At 37.1% G+C, this 17,256-nt stretch overlaps 1 long non-coding RNA gene across 1 annotated transcript; it reads right to left on the minus strand.

The window, feature by feature from the left end:
- Positions 1-1,396: 1,396 nt before the first annotated feature.
- On the minus strand, positions 1,397-3,957 carry LOC120440558. The gene is made up of 3 exons (XR_005613334.1): positions 3,942-3,957; positions 3,297-3,309; positions 1,397-2,176 (listed from the first exon to the last, which is right to left on the minus strand). It is a non-coding gene; the product is annotated as an uncharacterized LOC120440558 (long non-coding RNA).
- Positions 3,958-17,256: the final 13,299 nt, after the last annotated feature.

Raw genomic sequence — 17,256 nt, forward strand, 5'->3', positions numbered from 1 at the left:
CAGATATGGCAATGAAAGGCTGAATTTTCAATGAATTCTCAATGTAGTTAACATAGTTATTTTTTTCTGTTCGTCATTCCGTGTGCTGTTTTGATGGTGACTACATTATGAGGAAAAGAGAAAAGTGATGGTGTGGTGCAACAGTTTTGTCTTTATACCAGTGCCTGCTGGAATACCATTCAGAATCATTAGAAGGCAGAAGGTTATCTATTCTAGGTTCAATGAGAAGGACTATGAAGGGGCCTAAAAATATGGATATAAGCATTATTTTTTTCTCTGTCTCTTCTTCATTTTCCTCTATTTCAGCCTGTTGTTACAACCTTTGAATGTCTTATACCTCTGTGGACAGCCTCAGTGTTATGGAATATTTGTTATTGTTACATCAAATGCTGTTATATTAGAGGTTATCACTAGAAATGAGAAATCTAATACAACACAACATAACTGGTTTAATTCTATTCCACAGCCTCCATTCTTACTATCATTTCCTGATGAGTAGCTTCGAGCATTAACTTTTAAAAATCAGATGACTGCTGGGTGTGAAACTTGAGTAAAGCACACTGTAAAAAAAAAAAATTCCTAATATAAAAGTATTTTACTGTGCATTTTACAGTTTTGTTCTGTTCTTCTAGAATATCATTAAAGTTACGTAAATAGACTGTGACTTCACATTTCAAATGTCAATTAACGTTAAATCACTGTAATGTAATAAAACATAATTTTCTTGTTTTTTAAATGTATCTGTCTGTACATATGCATATTTAGATTGTCAAAATACATTCACAAATGTATCATGATTTCACACATATCTGTCTGTTATTTGAAAGATTGAACTGTTAAATTCAAATGTAATGCTATGGAAAAGTATATAACATGATTCCTATAAGCTTGTGTTACATCACATAAGTATTATTATCATTGCTATTTAGGGCGATCGTGGCTCAAGAGTTGGCAGTTCGCCTTGTGATCAGAAGGTTGCCGGTTCAATCCCATGTAACATTAGGGCAACAAACTGTATTGTCGTTACTGAAAATAACCGTATTTTTATGAGAAAGTTATTTTCTGTTATTTTCTGGTATTATTTTGGCGCCCCAGCTGCCGGAATATTACTGTTTTTTTAGGATTGTTTTTTTAACAGTGCATCCACAACCTGTTGTTTTGATCAATACTCAATAAACAGAAAATTAACACAGATATTTCAGTTTTCACAAAAAAACCACTCACAAAAATAAAAAGTTTCAGTGATTGCTTTTATATTTTTTCATCGTGAGAGATGATGTAAGCTAAGTCTTCACAAAGGCACAAATTTAGTCTCTGCATTAAAATGAAACTGCTATTAAAAAATAAAGATTTTATTTCTTTGTAAGTGAGCAGATTTACAAACAAAGAAGGGGGTCAAATAATTATTTCCTACATTGTAAGATCAAGGAGATACAGAAATACATCATGAGTGACAGGTCCTGGAAAGAAAAAGAGGTACAAGATGTCCATCACTGAGGCTCTAGAACTGCCAAACAAAGGCTCAGAGTTCTGGCCACTAGGTTGAAGAGATATACCAGCGAAGCAGAGGCCAAGAGAATAAACCTGTTCTGCAAAGATTCACCCTAGATGTACTCTCAGCTATTAGGGAATAATAGCTGAGAGTTGAAACTGAGCAAAATTTGAAGAACGTGGGAGAAAGAGGCCAGATAACATTACAAAGGTAGACTTCCACTAATGAATCTGTGGAATAAAGAACTGGACAGCACCAGGGTCTGATATGATCCACTCGTGCTGACTGAAGAAGTTAATGGGACTCCACGATCATTTGGCAGCTCAAATAAGGGGGCTGCTAACAGCAGGCAGTCATCAGACTTAATACAGGGCTGAAAAATTCTGATCATAAAAGATCCCCACGAGAAACAACACAAGTGAAAGTTACAAATGATTTTCTTACGGCCTGTGATAGCGATCTAGTCTATGCTTGTCCTAGATCTCAGTGCAGTGTTGACCACAATATTTTACTAGTAAGATTAAAACATGTCATAAGTATTAAATGTACTGTGGTGTAGTGGGTTTGAATCATATCTGTCTAACCAACTTCAATTTGTTCATGTAAATGGAACATGGGGGAGGTCTTCTTCTTCTTCACAGGGTTCAGGTGCCATGCAGACATGCAGATGATGTCCAGCTTTATCTGTCCAGGAAGCCAGATCACACACACCAATTAGTAAATGGAGCTGGCAAGCAGGAGGAAAAGAAGAAAACCCCAGAAAAGGTTCACGGCTGTATTGAAGGAGGACATGTAGAGGGGTTTGTGTGAGAAAAGAGGATGCTACACTGTAAAATCTAATTAGTTCCCAGAACTCAAAAAAATTATGGAAACTCGTTGCCTCAAAAATAATTGAGTAAAGCTTAGCTAAAAATGACTAAGTTAGGACAACTTATTTACTTTGAGTACTCTGTACAAGCTCATTTGTTCCCAGAACTCAAAAAAATTGGATCAAGTTTACGTAAGATGACCAAGTTAGGGCAACTTACTCATTTTGAGTACACTGTACAGCCTTGTTAGTTCCCAGAACTCAAAAAAATTATGGAAACTCGTTGCCTCAAAAAAACTAAGTAAAGCTTACTTAAGATGACTGTTAGGACAACTTATACATTGCAAGTCTGCAGTATTAACAATAACTTGATATTTCTGACTGTACAATACTAATTGTTTACCTACTGACAAACATGTTAAGTTCAACTAAAGAAAAAACAATTTGTGGTAACCTGAATATGATTAAAAATAATTAACAACAATTTTTGTAATGATGTTAAAATGAGCCCAACTTTTATTTTCAAACACAACAAAGTATAACAGCCAACATACTGGACACTGTTCTGCTGAACAACAAACAATTATATTGCCATCACTGTTATAATCTTACAATGAAACAAAGTCTCAGATGTAATTATTCTGAAAATAAGTTTAGGCCTACCACAAGTTTGTTTTGTACTTACATTACTTATATAATCAAAATAAAATATTTATTGTTCTGTCACAAGTGCAGTCTCTAATTTAAACAACACATTTGTTTTCCATTCCAACACATGAGCTGGAATGTTGTATTATTTTAAGGATGTTTGTTTCCAGTCCAGGCATTACTGCCTGAATGACTATCATGGATCGAGGTGATCCAAATGTAAGTGCAGAAGAAAGTCTTTAACTTCCCTTAAGTACAGTGGCAGTGGATGTGGGTTGGAGATGCAATGAGCTTGAACCTGCAGGGGACCATCTTCACTGACCACACCATCTGTGACAGAGGACTCACCTCTCCTGTTGTCCTGCAAGCAAACAATCATATTTTTTGGAACATGAACTTAATTGCTTTCTTAAAACATTTTTTTCTGCATTTGGTATAGAACAGACTCCAATTTAGACGATCTCAGGCCCCTCCCCCCACGGAGGGGTGACATTCAATGTCCCAAATTGTCAGTCTGGATAGCCCTGACCACCACCCAACACACAATAATGTCATGAAAGCATCATTTTAAAAGGCTATATGCAAACATGGCCAATAACTTTCATTCTAATGATGTGCAAAATGATTTTGGGCACAAAACAGATTTTGCTGTTAGAAAACTTGCAGACTTCACTATATACAGTGTAGACCCTCTAAACTAAGTTTGGGGGATGTGATCTTTCAAGAAATGCAGACCAAACTGTTGTTGTTTGTTTACAAGACATGCTGTGTAAGTAGAATTAAATGGAGTCACCAGCAACAGCATAGTGCAGTCATATCTCAAGTCTAATAACAGAAGACAGGAAAAGATCAGTAAAGAAACAACTTCCCCAAACCAAAGCACAAATAAAACAATAAGTAAAACAGGCTGATCTAAAGTATGATTAAAGTTCAGCCTGATTAATATAAATGTCACTGACAGTTGCTAATATATTGGAAAACCAAAATACTTACCACTGAGTTGATGTCTTTCTGTCCAACAACAGGAGTGCTGGTCCCGAGCCTCAAAGACAGTAAGAAGCCAGCAGAGGGAGAAAAAACAGAACATTTTTCAGAAACTGATTTTATCCTTAATGGCTGTGCAATCATTGTAACATAGAGTTTGCTTATGTTGTTAAATAAAGGCTAGATTTGACATTAATAGATGCCACAGATGTTCTAAAGCTGCCACAAAGCATGAAAAAAAAAATGGACGTCTCCGAAAACGTCGGAGCATTTTTGCAAATATGTGATGTCTTGATAAATCGAGCAGATATTTGAAATTTACACAGCTACATTCTCGCCTGAAAATATCTTAAAAGTTTATTTTGTGACCCAGAAAAAGTAATAAGTTTTCAGCGGTGCTCCTCCGCCATTGCGCGCGCTTACAAATGCACGCACAGCTCCGACAACCGTGGCCGACAAATGCTATCCTCCTTTTCCCCAGACTACCCTTTCTGGGTCACAAAATAACCTTTTAAGATATTTTCAGGCGACAATGTAGCTATGTAATGCTCAAATATCTACTTAATTTATCAAAATATCACATATTTGCAAAAGTGCTTCCACGTTTTTGGAGAGCTCTGTTATCCACACCCCACACCTACCCCACCCCTAACGGCTACACCTCCCGAAGAATTTTGTCTGGGCTCTTATCTCACTTATTTATTTCAAACAATCAACAGAAAATTTCACCACATAGTTTTATGTAAGGTTTTTAAGGCTGTGGTGTTAATTTTTAAGTAACATGAGCCCAGTGGCAGCAGCAACGCTAGGCTAACACTAACTAGCTAGCAAGATTATAAACCTGGTGCTAAACTAAGAGAAGCCACAAAATCAGTTTGAATAAGAGTAAACATTTACTCCCCAAGTCAGTGTATCAGGTAAAGATCCACAGCAATGACAACAATAATATCTTGAGCTGACGCTTCTCCAGGTTTGCTCAACATATTCCATAAAAAATGCACCGTGAACATGCGGACTGATCCGAGAGGGAGGAGGACGGTAGTCACGTGGCATTTTCAAAACACATCTTTCATCCTTCCGCACTGAGAAGCAAAACTTCCAGCTTACTTAGTTTTTCTAAGTTAAGACAACTCAAATAAATGGAGTTTATCAGCGTTTTTGCATAAAAAGTACTGGTAACTTATTTAAATTGAGTTCTAATAACAAATTGATACAAATTGAGTTCAGCCTATTTAATATTTTTAATTAAACACAATATTACATTTTACAGTGTAGAGATGGTGTCACTACAGCAGCTCATATATAATATATATTCCTTAATCTATGCCCAGTTAAGCACATTCATGCCATACTCTGATTGCAAACTGTGGTACACCCAAATGTGTCCACTTTTGTGTTAATCTTTTAATTTAATTTATTTAATTTGTTTATTGGCTATTTTCTGTGACTATGAGGACTTAAAATGATTTTGGAAACATGACTAATATCTGTAATATATTATTTTGTCACATGGATTCTACAGAAGAACAGAAAAAATGGAGCAACACCACAGGTGGAATTATTGATTTCAAAGCAGGTGTGCCCCAATTGCTGACTTCCGCCCACTACTCAGATCCAGTCTGGAAGGCAAACCGAGTGCACTGTCTTCATTGCTCCTGAGCTTTATCTGTATTGGCAGGAATTTTATCTTTATTATTGTGGCACCACCCCTGGGTCCCGTAACAGAACATTTTCCTACTCTTCTTTCACAAAAAAGCTTGATCTTCATACTTAATTCCACATACATGTAGCTACTCTTAGTCAAATGGTTTGTGTAAACACTTGTCACAGAGGTGAAAAGGCTTCCTTGTACAAAATGGATGAATAGACTGATGATGTTTTTAAATTTCATTTTCAAATGATTTTTTAACTGTATTTGTTTTGATAAAAGCAAATACAGTGGCCTAGCAGTCCTATCTATTGGTGGCCAGTGCCAGGAAAAAATGGTGTTAGAGTCCCAATTGGCTAAATAAGTGCTGCATGCATTATTCTTGGTGTTGATCCACAGAGAAGAGTAGGGGAAACCTATTAAAGGGTGTAGCTTGTGTGAAATAGCATTTGGAATGACAAAGTTCAGAAAATGAAGCTGCATTGATTTTCATAGTGGAGCACAACCATGTTCCATAGCGCTCACTCTGGAGTATGCGCTTATGGAGAACGCGAAGTCTAAAGGTATAATTTTTTTTAATCAAAGTTTAAGATAGATGATATAAAACTACAGAGCACTAACAATCTGCTGGCTGTTGCCGTTATGGCTCGAGCATCCATTCATGAACACTCAAGCACATATCATCAGCTCATAGATAGTAATAAAGAGACAATAACACACTGTGAAAAACATTAATGCCTTAGAACGGAGCACAGGCAAAAGCTTTCTGATTGTCTTTGAGATGACTCTGCCACTCTGTGCTCAAATCTCAAGGTAGATAGGTGATGATTACCAGACTGCAGATCATCATTTCTGCAAAGGGACACTCACACATGAGTGCATTTATTTATACACATTCACCAGTGATCACTTGCAAATGCCCTTGTACACCAACATGACTTTCAAACACACAAACACACACCATCAGGCAAAATCTGTACACCTTTGCAGACGCAGTATAGATTTTTGCCATTCATGTGAAAGAATGCTGATTGACTCATAAGATTATATATAATAGTGTAAACTGAACTCTTATGCTGTCATACCTTTTTCCACATTTAATTAGAGAATAACAAGGGATGTCCAACACCGTAATTACCACTCCATACTAAAAGTTCATATAAAATCAATGAATTTAACTGAATCATCATGCTATACATTAAGCATTGGTTCTTGAGATAAGCGTCTACTGGAAAAGGCTGAAAAATAATGTGAATTATCCTCTTGTGCTTTAAACTGGCAACAAGAAGGAGAAAAAAAATTCAGCAGGCAACTGGTCTCAAAAATGTCTGGTTTTTGAAGACATTTTTGGCTGTCTTGTGAGAGGTTTCTTCAGTTATAAATCAACTGATGATCTAGGTAATAAAAATGAACATGGCCGTGATCATGTGAGTTGTCACACAAGCCAAGGTGTGAAAAAAAGGCATGGGCCATTACGGTCACCTGGTCTGACAGTTGAAACCTCTGTGAGATGCTGCCCCACCCCATTACCATGTGAGCTTTTGAGGCCACTTGTGGCAAGGTGTACACATGTACTTGTAAAGAAAGCTTTTAAAACATATATTATCCTAACTGGGCGTTCATGACAGAATTAGAAAAAGACTAAAAACAGCTTGCTTGGAAGGGTTTCCAGGATGGGCTTATTTTCTTTCCAAAAAGAATATTATAAGTGGAGATGCAAGACTCAGTTTTGCAAGGAAAAATCCAGACCTCAACCCAACTGAAATGCTGTGACAAGTTCTTTAAAGAGGTTTGCACAAACCTCAGTGAACTCAAGCAATGCTGTAACTCCACAATGATATAAGAGCTCGACAAATGCATGCAGAAAACAATTACTTCGACTTATTGCTGCTAGGGTGGTGCTATAGGCTATTGAATCATATGGTGTAGTTTTTAACAGGAATGCACAGATTCCTGTTAAAATGTTCTTTTCCAGATTGCTGTATTCATATGAGTCATCTAAGTAACTGAGCAAACAAAAAAAATGATATGTAGATGAATGCTCTGGAAAAGGTAAGCAGTTGGATTGAATTCAATGAGAATTTTGGCATTATTGGCTCCATTTATATTTTTAAAGTATATATTTAAAAATTTATGTCAACAGTCCAGAGTAAAAAAAAAAATAATGGTAGTATGAACTAGCAGAAAGTGTTTTCTAAAAAAAAAGTCAGTCATTTTTTAAATGGTGAAAATTTAATTTAGTAAGAGGGATGGGGGAGGAGATAAAGAGGAGGGAATGAAGTAGTTGTTCATGGGATATGTGCAATAGAGACAGTACTAAAGGAGTGACATAAACTACAAGTCTTTCTAATAGACTTTGTGTGTATGTGTGTGTTATTTAAAAAATGTGTTTATTGCGAGTGTTCATTTCAGATAAGTATGCAGGACCAGAAGTGTGATATTACTATATTTATCCATATGATGGTCTCATACATATTAATCTGCATACTTTTGTGTGACTGCACACTATGCTCCCTACACTGCCTCTTGTACCCTCTTTTTGCACACTGTGCATGAACACAAAAAGACACACTGACAGTATTTCTCATCTGTCCTGATAAATGTTGTTAGCTGCTGCATTTCTTTCCTCTCATCATCTTCTCACCCCTGCTAATCAATCTTGTTTTATGCCTGACATACAGGTTTTATGCACATATCTGTACTTATATATGTGTGAGGACCTGTCACTGACATAATACTTTGACGAGCTCCTTACCATAAATGCCTCAACCCACTAACTCAAATCCCAGACTCTTGAAGTTCTCTCTGACAACAAACAATCTTAATATTCTCATGTTCCAAAAATACTCAGTTTAATGTTCAGTTTTATTTTATAGCACCAAATCACAACAACAATTGCCACAAGGTGCTTTCTACTAAGGTAAAGACCCTAATATTACACAGAGAAAACTGAAAAAAATCAAACAATCCCCCTAAGCAAGCTCTTAGTAAAAGTGGGAAGGAAAAACTCCCTTTTAACAGGAAAAAAAAAACTCTGGTTGAACATGGCTTGGGAAAAGGAAACCATTTGCTGTGTGACTGGTTGGGAGGTAGACAGGACAAAAGAAAAATCCACACAGTGAAAATATCTTTCAATTGAAGACTTTCGGGGTCTAAAATTTAAATAGGCCCTCACAAAGATGAGATGCATGGACTCGTGCATGCGCACACACATGCACAAACTTCTCAATATGAAAGATCACCCTGGTCCTTCTGCTGACAATGCACTATTGTGAAGTTTTCCCTTTTTTGTCCTCCCCCATTCTCTCACTCTTTTTTTTTGGTTTCTCATCTTCTTCTGTTCCTCCTAAGTTTAATGCATTTTCGCACAGGGTGAGGTTCAAAAGTGCAGGAGATTCATAATACATTTTTATCACCTTGCTTATAAGAATTGCATTAATTTGCTGCTTCAAAAACTGCAAGAAGATAATGAAAACCAGAGAAGAAAAGTAAGAGAAAAAAAGAAAAGAACTAGGGAAAAACCTGACAGAGCAAAACAGAAACTTTTCAAAATGGGATTTTCATGAATTAAATAAGTGTTAGATTAGCACTATAGCAAATTAAGAAATGAGGTTCAAGGCATTTAAGTGCCATTATCCATGAGTCCAATATTTTCTGTACAATTTTCATATAAATTACAAAAGATCTACATAAAATATGACTTTAATAAATGCTTTTTCCTATCAAGTGTGAAGTCAGTGATTTTGCTTTGAATGCTCTTTGGTCCTTGATCAATTCATTTCATATGCATTACATTTTCTGTATCAAGTATTCATCAAATTGATACCAATTTAGAAAATTTCTCAAGCAGCTAAGGCTCACATTTATTTTTCAAAGGTTGTAAATTGACACTGATATAACGTATAAAGGGTTTCCTTGACACTCAGTTGAGGTTGGGACCAAAATATCATCAAATATTTTAAGAAGCGTTTTAAATTAAAGTTCAATCTCACTTGGCTTGTTATTAGCCTAGCCTGTAATGTCATTCATGGAGTTACTTACAGTCTTTTCCCCCCCATATATTCTGTTCATAGCACTCATGATTGCACAAATGACTTCTTATAAAACACTGGCTTCCTAGGCAGGGATGTCTACCAGTCAGATGTCCTTATTTTGGCTGTGCTGCACAGAGCTCCATTCTGTCATAAAGGCAACATTATTTTGAATCCCGGAAAACTAACAGCATCATTATGGTAATGCATTAAGAGCTGCATGTTTAGAATTCCACATTCTAGACATCCCTGAACTCTCGAGCAATGTCATTCACGGGTTAGCGTGTTCCAGAAAAAGTGAGGAAAAAATGGATTTATTTAGCTTCATAACAAGATAGAGCCATTCAGTAATCACAGGGAATACAGCGTAATATTATTTTTTTTTTTTAAATGCCACTGCAGGACATTGGAGCCTAGCCAGTGCTCTGTGTATAGATTATTTAGCGAGTCAAACAACAGTGGCTTTACAGATGACTACTGCTTAGGTTCACTGTACCCAACTCAGGGTTGCTGCTCCTACTTTCCAAGTAGGAAGTCCGAGTTGAGGTGGTGTTCCAGATTTAACTGAGATATGAAATTTCAACGTTGATTTATTCAGGAACACGCCAGAAGTCATGACATGATGGGAACAGGATTTATTTAAAAACAGAAACATTATAATAGTAGATTGTAAAGTTGCTCTCAGTGAAAAACAGATAAATATAATGCAAATCAACATTTCAATATGCTAGGCGATAAACTTTGATACAAAGTGAAAGGCTTGTTAATTTTTTTTTCAAATTTGTAAATAATATTTCAAAAATTCCTCCCAAAGTGGGATATTTTTTATAGAATTTTTGAAAAACTAAATTCTAACAATTGTAACATTGGGATATTTTGTCTGTGAAAGCTCTCAGTCATCCAGGTCATGGTAATCTAAAGAGCTTGGAAACAAAAGTGACTGGACTTCTTTAATTTTCTTGAAGACAGATTACCCAACATCTTGGGTCATTTGAGTTCAGTAAGTCACATATAAGGGTGGTGCTAGGTTTCACAATGGGTCCACCCGGTACCTTGGCTGATTGTAACCCACACCTGTTTCCACACCTTCGCTCATGTGATTAGGTAGAGGATCAATAGGGGGTCCTTGACCCTCTAGGGGACCCTCCCAATAGGGCTTAAAATCTGGGACTCTCCACCAATTGCTCTTGGAACTGAGGAAGCTCCTCGGATGAGAGGTGAAACGTCTTCAAGAAACTTGAAGAAGTCCAATCACTTTTCTTTCCAAGCTCCTTAGATTGGGATATTTTCAAATTTAGGGAATACAATATCAGTCAAAGGTTTGGACATTGTTACCATACGTAAATGCTTAAAAAACAAAGCCATGCAACAATGCATAGAAACCACTGGCGATAAAAAGAGAAAGGAAAAAAACACAGATACAGCTGAGCATACTCACATCTGAGTCATGTACATTGTGATTCTGATGATATAGCAAGCCTTAGAAAGGTCAGCTCACATGTTGATGGGACTGATCATATTGCTATAGGTTCCTGTGTTGTAAAGGAATATCAGGTGTTTTTCTGTGTGTGTTTAAAGCTTATTACAAAATCAAACCACTTCTACTACTCTGAATGCATATTTTATATACAATACCAATATGTGAATCAGAATCAGAATACTTTAATGATCTCTCCGAGTGAAGCTCTCATTCTGTATGTTAAAGACTAGAACTGCTATAAGGACTTTTCATAGCTTATGTATGGCACGTTGGACATTTCTGAAAAAACAATTAGATAATCTAATGTGATATAGTTGAGCCAGGGCTAATTATAAAAACTGTATAAAGTTTCTAATTGTGACATAGATAATGCAGATGAACATCAAAAAAGATAATTACTTTAAACTCAATAAGAAATTACTATAATTCACAAGGGGCAATTACAATCTGAGACAACCAGCACAAATGAGTTATATTAATAGAATTGCACCACTGTCACAATGGTGTTTGCGATCATAATCAGGCCATAAGTATACACCACTGAAGAAGCATTTCTAAAAGGTAATTTGAAAGATTTGTTTGGCTTTAATTTATGCTATACAATCAGCTCCTTTATTCATTCATTGTGCTTTGCACACAGCAGAACATCTTTGTGCCTGATTGGCTTGGAAGCATAACACCCCCCCCCCCACACACACACACACACTTTATATACAGTTTATCAACTGCTCTATGTCAACAAAGATAGTATGTTTAATGGGATGAAACCTCCACAAAAATGACTCACTGTATTGGCATAGCACAGCAAAGCAGAGCTCATATTGATTTCTATTTCAACTGACTTCAGCAAACTTTAATTATGACATTCTCACTCTGTTTGAGTGTATCTTGACAGTTAGCTCCATAAGTTTTTGAACAATGACATAACTGTCAGTCACTGGTGCAATTACTTTTGTGCATCTGAAAATGGGAAACTATGTATAAAAATGGCTGCAAAGTGGCTCCTAAATAGTCAAACCTCTTGAATTAAAGTCGACAATTTGCGCATATTGCAAGTCACATATTGTTCGATTAAACCCATCCCATGTCTTTTCTTGTGTGTCATTTTACCCCACAGTCTCAATAAAGAGTCTTTTACTGAACATGTTGAAATTATACCTCAAGCTGTGTTGTATTCTCCATCACACGATATCATGCAGTATAAGTGCAGTAATATAGGCATACACATTCTCTGTCCTCAGCTAGAAAGAGAGATAAAAGTGAGATAATGGCAGAAGCAGAGGACTGACTTTACTGCAGATGATGCAGCGGTGTAGTTGAATGGGAAGCAGGGAGAGCTGGTGGTGGTTGATGAGGATAAGATGGCTGTGGCAGAGGTGTTGGCAGGCAGATTGCAAGGATGAGTATGAAACCGAGCCCCAGGCCAGAAGTGGCCAGAAGGAAACAAAGAGCAAAAAATAGAGAGAGAGAGATCTGGTGATCTGGTGACTTGGCAAAGGTAATTAGGCTGGTTCAATTTTAAGAAAATGCAGTGTGAACAGACAGATATAAGAAAGAGAGAAACAAAGTCAATAAGAGCAAAAAACAAAACAAACCCAAAACAACAAACAAACAAAAGCCAACAACAAAAACAAAAACAAAGAAATAAAGTAAAAAAACTATCAGCTCATACTTATATGACTGTAAGTATGAGCTGAACTCAAATACTTTGGCTGAACTGCTATTATGTATCCTTTGTTACATCAATTACACAATACAGCACATAGAAATAAACATAAGGATAGCAACAAAAAAGACGATAGAGGTTGAAAAATTCTGAGGTGAGTTACAATCATTGAGTACAAGTATATGTTTGACATATAGCAAATACCTATTTCTTAAAAACACAAACAAACTCTTCTTTAGGTCTTGTAACGCTACATTTCAGTCAGCAGGATATCATAATGAAATGTAGAACCAAATAAACACAGACTACAAACTCCTGATCACACAGACAACACAGAAATCCAAAATAATTAAAACATTTTTAACCACCCCCCCATCATAGACTTCAAGTTGTAATTTCTATATCTCTTCACCATACACACCAACATTTTTCTTTCACCATCTAATATTTTCTCCTAATTATTAAAAGTTGCACACCTTTCTGCATTTTATTTACAAAATCGTAAAGCCCCAACTAATAATGCCGTGCATGAATGTTACTGACTTGCCAACCAACTCAATTTCTCACCAGTTTCCCCGATGTTTGGTTGTTTGTCCTGCTCACACTCCCTCGCTCAATCAAAGCAGAGTGTGATTAATGGATTGCTGTCTGAAAAGATGGAACATTTCTGAAATAGGATGTAAACTATATGGTATGTCACTCTACGGGTCCATTTATTATTCTAAAAAAGGCAATTTAAAGATCACACAGTGGAAATGAAAAAAAGAGATCATGGAAATTGCTTCTGATTTAGTTTAGAAATCGAAATGACTCATGCACACAAAACACAAGTTTTAAGAGGTTATACCACTTATTGTGATGGTAGATTTGGCCAGTGGAGTGTTTGACCTTGAAAGTTGTGCCATTATTCACATGTCTACCAATCAATAAAACACTGCTGCCTTAAATGTAAGGCATTACCTCAATTAGATTATTCCCAATACAAAGCAGAATTTTATTAAGACTGACAGCATCTACCACTACAGTGATGCACATTCTTTATTTTTTACTTTCAGTGTCTTCAGTGTCTCTCTTCTTCTGATCTGCAAAGAATGAGACATATTTTTCTTTAAACTGAAAGATATATACATCTAGAGTCACTACTATTCTAAACCTACTTATCTAGCTAGTTTTCTGACTCGTATATTTTAAATTATTTTAAAGGTTTTATCTACATTTTTTCCTACAGCTGCTATTACCTGATGGCTGCATATGGGTTCTGTAATGACTGAAATGACCGACTTGTTTCATGGGTTGAACAGCTGAACAGAAAGAATAACTTGTGGTGAAGTTCTCAGCTGTCCATACCGCCTATTCTACAAAACCTTTTGCTCTGGGTTCCTCTCAACTTGATGTCCACAACTTGAAACAGCACAAAATTCACTGCGTAACTTTGGTACAAATGGATAATGACACCACCATCCCCGGTCCAGTTCCATTACTACAAGACCTCCAGAGGATACCAGCTCTTGACTCTAGACTGAGCCTATTGAAGGCACAGTCCAGGGCCTTAACAGAAATATAATAAAAAGCAACAGGAGATCTCCAGTATGCTAGATAAGGATCCCATAGAGAGAAATTTCGTGCCACATTTGTGCACAAACAACACTGCAGATGAACAGTTTGAGCTTCTGAAGCAAAAACCTACTTAACTTGGTCAGTAGTCTGATTCCAACACTGGGTTGCAGCATTGGTTGGTTCTAGAAACCGCTACATTTGAACAGTCACTCCAGTCATTTCTTTCTTCCACATACGGACTCACTTTGCTACCTATTTTAGTTTTTTGAGGATGGAATACAATCAAATCACCATGGGTCACAAACATAAAAGATAAACATTATTTATGCAGGCTCAGTTGCTTCACAGGTGAAAGTGAGCACTGAAAACACCTGTTTTGTTTTAGACTCTGATTTGGTTTTTCCTTTTTGATGCAGAGGTGAAAACTGTTTTGTTTCTATCACATTTAAACAGAAAGCTATGCATAGTGACGAACAAAAATGAATTTAAAAAAATGTAATGGCAATTTCTAACAGACTTGCAGCAGTTTGATATGTAACAAATTGAAAATAATTTTTTCCCTGACTAAGATTTTATTTTTGAAGAATTTTTAAAGAATAACCTATAAAAACATGATTCCTGTAATAAAACAAACACACAAAAAGAAAAGAAAAGAAAAATTTGAATCCCTGGCACTCCCAAAACATTTCCAAGGCTGTCATCATTAGAAATTCAGTTTTGAAAATGACCCAAACTACCAATCATCTGAATGGCAAAATTTTAGCAACAACAAAATAACTGTCTCACATTTATTATAAAAGCTTAACTAGAAAGCGAAAATTTCAGAAGAAATTTTATGTGTGCCTATGCCGCTGCTAATCACTGTAGTTTGCCATTCATACGGCTACAGAGAGCAAAACTCAGAAGAGCAGCCATTCTCCACCATGAACTATGGTAAAAACAAACACCGCTCACGCTTCACAGATGACAGCTTACAGTTTTGTGTAAAGATGAAGTTACTTCATTACAGCGCCGATTTGCAGACGCTGTGCACACAGGTTCATGAGCAGAAGTCCCATTGTACCACGGCAGACCCGACAATGTTTGCATGAACACGCTTTGAAGCATTACATTATGGACCACTTTTCACACATGCATTCACTTTTTGTTTTTTGTTATTTTTACACAGTGTTCTGAATTATGAACAATGGTCTACAGCCAATCTTGTGTATTATTATACAAACTTTGGTTGTGAGATTCAGATAACTATTTAATAAAAGCTAAATATTTTATATGAGAGTAAGAAAGAAAAGTATGCCCTAGCTGCCCCTGCACAGTTACCAGCTGTCAGCTACACAAAAAAGGAGCTTGGTCTTTGTCTCTCAGAAACAACTCATAACTTCCCTTCAACTCATTCATGTCACCTAAAGTGTAAACCTGTTTCTCCATCACCAGTTCAGCTCTGATGATTCAGTAAGGACATCTCCTAATTTCATCTTCATGCTCCAGCAAACATCAGCTGATACTAGAAATTAAAATCAAAAGAATTCTAACAACAGCTGATCAAGCTTAAACGTGCTGCTGTTGTTTAGCGCGATAAATAAGGCGAACAGCCGATCATTGATCAGTTTCATGATTGACGTTTCAACACGCGAGAATGACAGGGGAGGCTTCGTAACGACAGAATAAATCATAATGTTTTCTCTGAATGTGGGACGATTCCGTTTTTACGGCAAGGCAACTCTATGAACTAACCCTAATGAATAAAATAAAGTCCAACGTCAGTAACTTAGTGCGCACACAGCTGTATATAAACTCCCGTGGCATACGATTGTAAAAGGTCAACGAAAATAAATTACACCTAAACTCGGTTTATATCTGACCCAAATAGAGTGCAGTTCATAACTTCTTACCTGAAATTCAGTTCACCTCACGCTCCTGCCTTGGTTTCCCTTATCCACGATTGACCTCCGCGTTAGCAAACACCGGTCGATCGGCGGTAGCCTCACCGCCTCATATGTCTCCTTCGGGCATGTCCTTTCTGTCACACACGGTGGATAGCTGCCCTCTGTTGTAGCTCCACCACCAAACAACTCAGTTATTTTTCCACATCGACATCAGCTGATACTAGAAATTAAAAGCAAATGAATTCTAACAACAGCTGATCAAGCTTAAACGTGCTGCTGTTGTTTAGCGCGATAAATAAGAGCGAACAGCCGATCATTGATCAGTTTCATGATTGACGTTTCAACACGCGAGAGAATGACAGGGAGGCTTCATAAGGACAGAATAAATCATAATGTTTTCTCTGAATGTGGGGCGATTCCGTTTATTCTATGAACTAACCCTAATGAATAAAATAAAGTCCAACGTCAGTAACTTAGTGCGCACACAGCTGTATATAAACTCCCGTGGCAATGCGATTGTATAAGGTCAACGAAATAAATTACACCTAAACTCGGTTTATATCTGACCCAAATAGAGAGCGACCGGGTGCTGACACGAGTTTCACCCGCCTCAATATAAGCCAAGCCTGGGTGCTTTTTCACGAAGGGTTGCTAGCGGCGCGAGCTAACTATGCTAGCGGCGCTAGCTAGCTAACCGACTATCAGCAACACATAAGAGAACTGCTGCTAAATAAACTACACCTAAACTCGGTTCATATCTGACCCAAATAGAGTGCAGGTCATAACTTCTTACCTGAAATTCAGTTCACCTCACGCTCCTGCCTTCGCTTTCCCTGATCCACGATTGACCTCCGCGTTAGCAAACACCGGTCGATCGGCGGTCGCGGCATGTCCTTTCTGTCATACACCGGTGGATAGCTGCCCACTGTTGTAGCTCCGCATTATAGCACCACCAAACAACTCAGTTATTTTTTCCACATCCAGCTGTAACTCCGATTCTGTGCGAGCATTTACGAGAGACCGGGAGGTGAAAGGAGAGAGAGTCCCCTCGCTGTC

Source organism: Oreochromis aureus, linkage group 6, assembly GCF_013358895.1.
Source record: "Oreochromis aureus strain Israel breed Guangdong linkage group 6, ZZ_aureus, whole genome shotgun sequence".
NCBI lineage: Eukaryota > Metazoa > Chordata > Actinopteri > Cichliformes > Cichlidae > Oreochromis > Oreochromis aureus.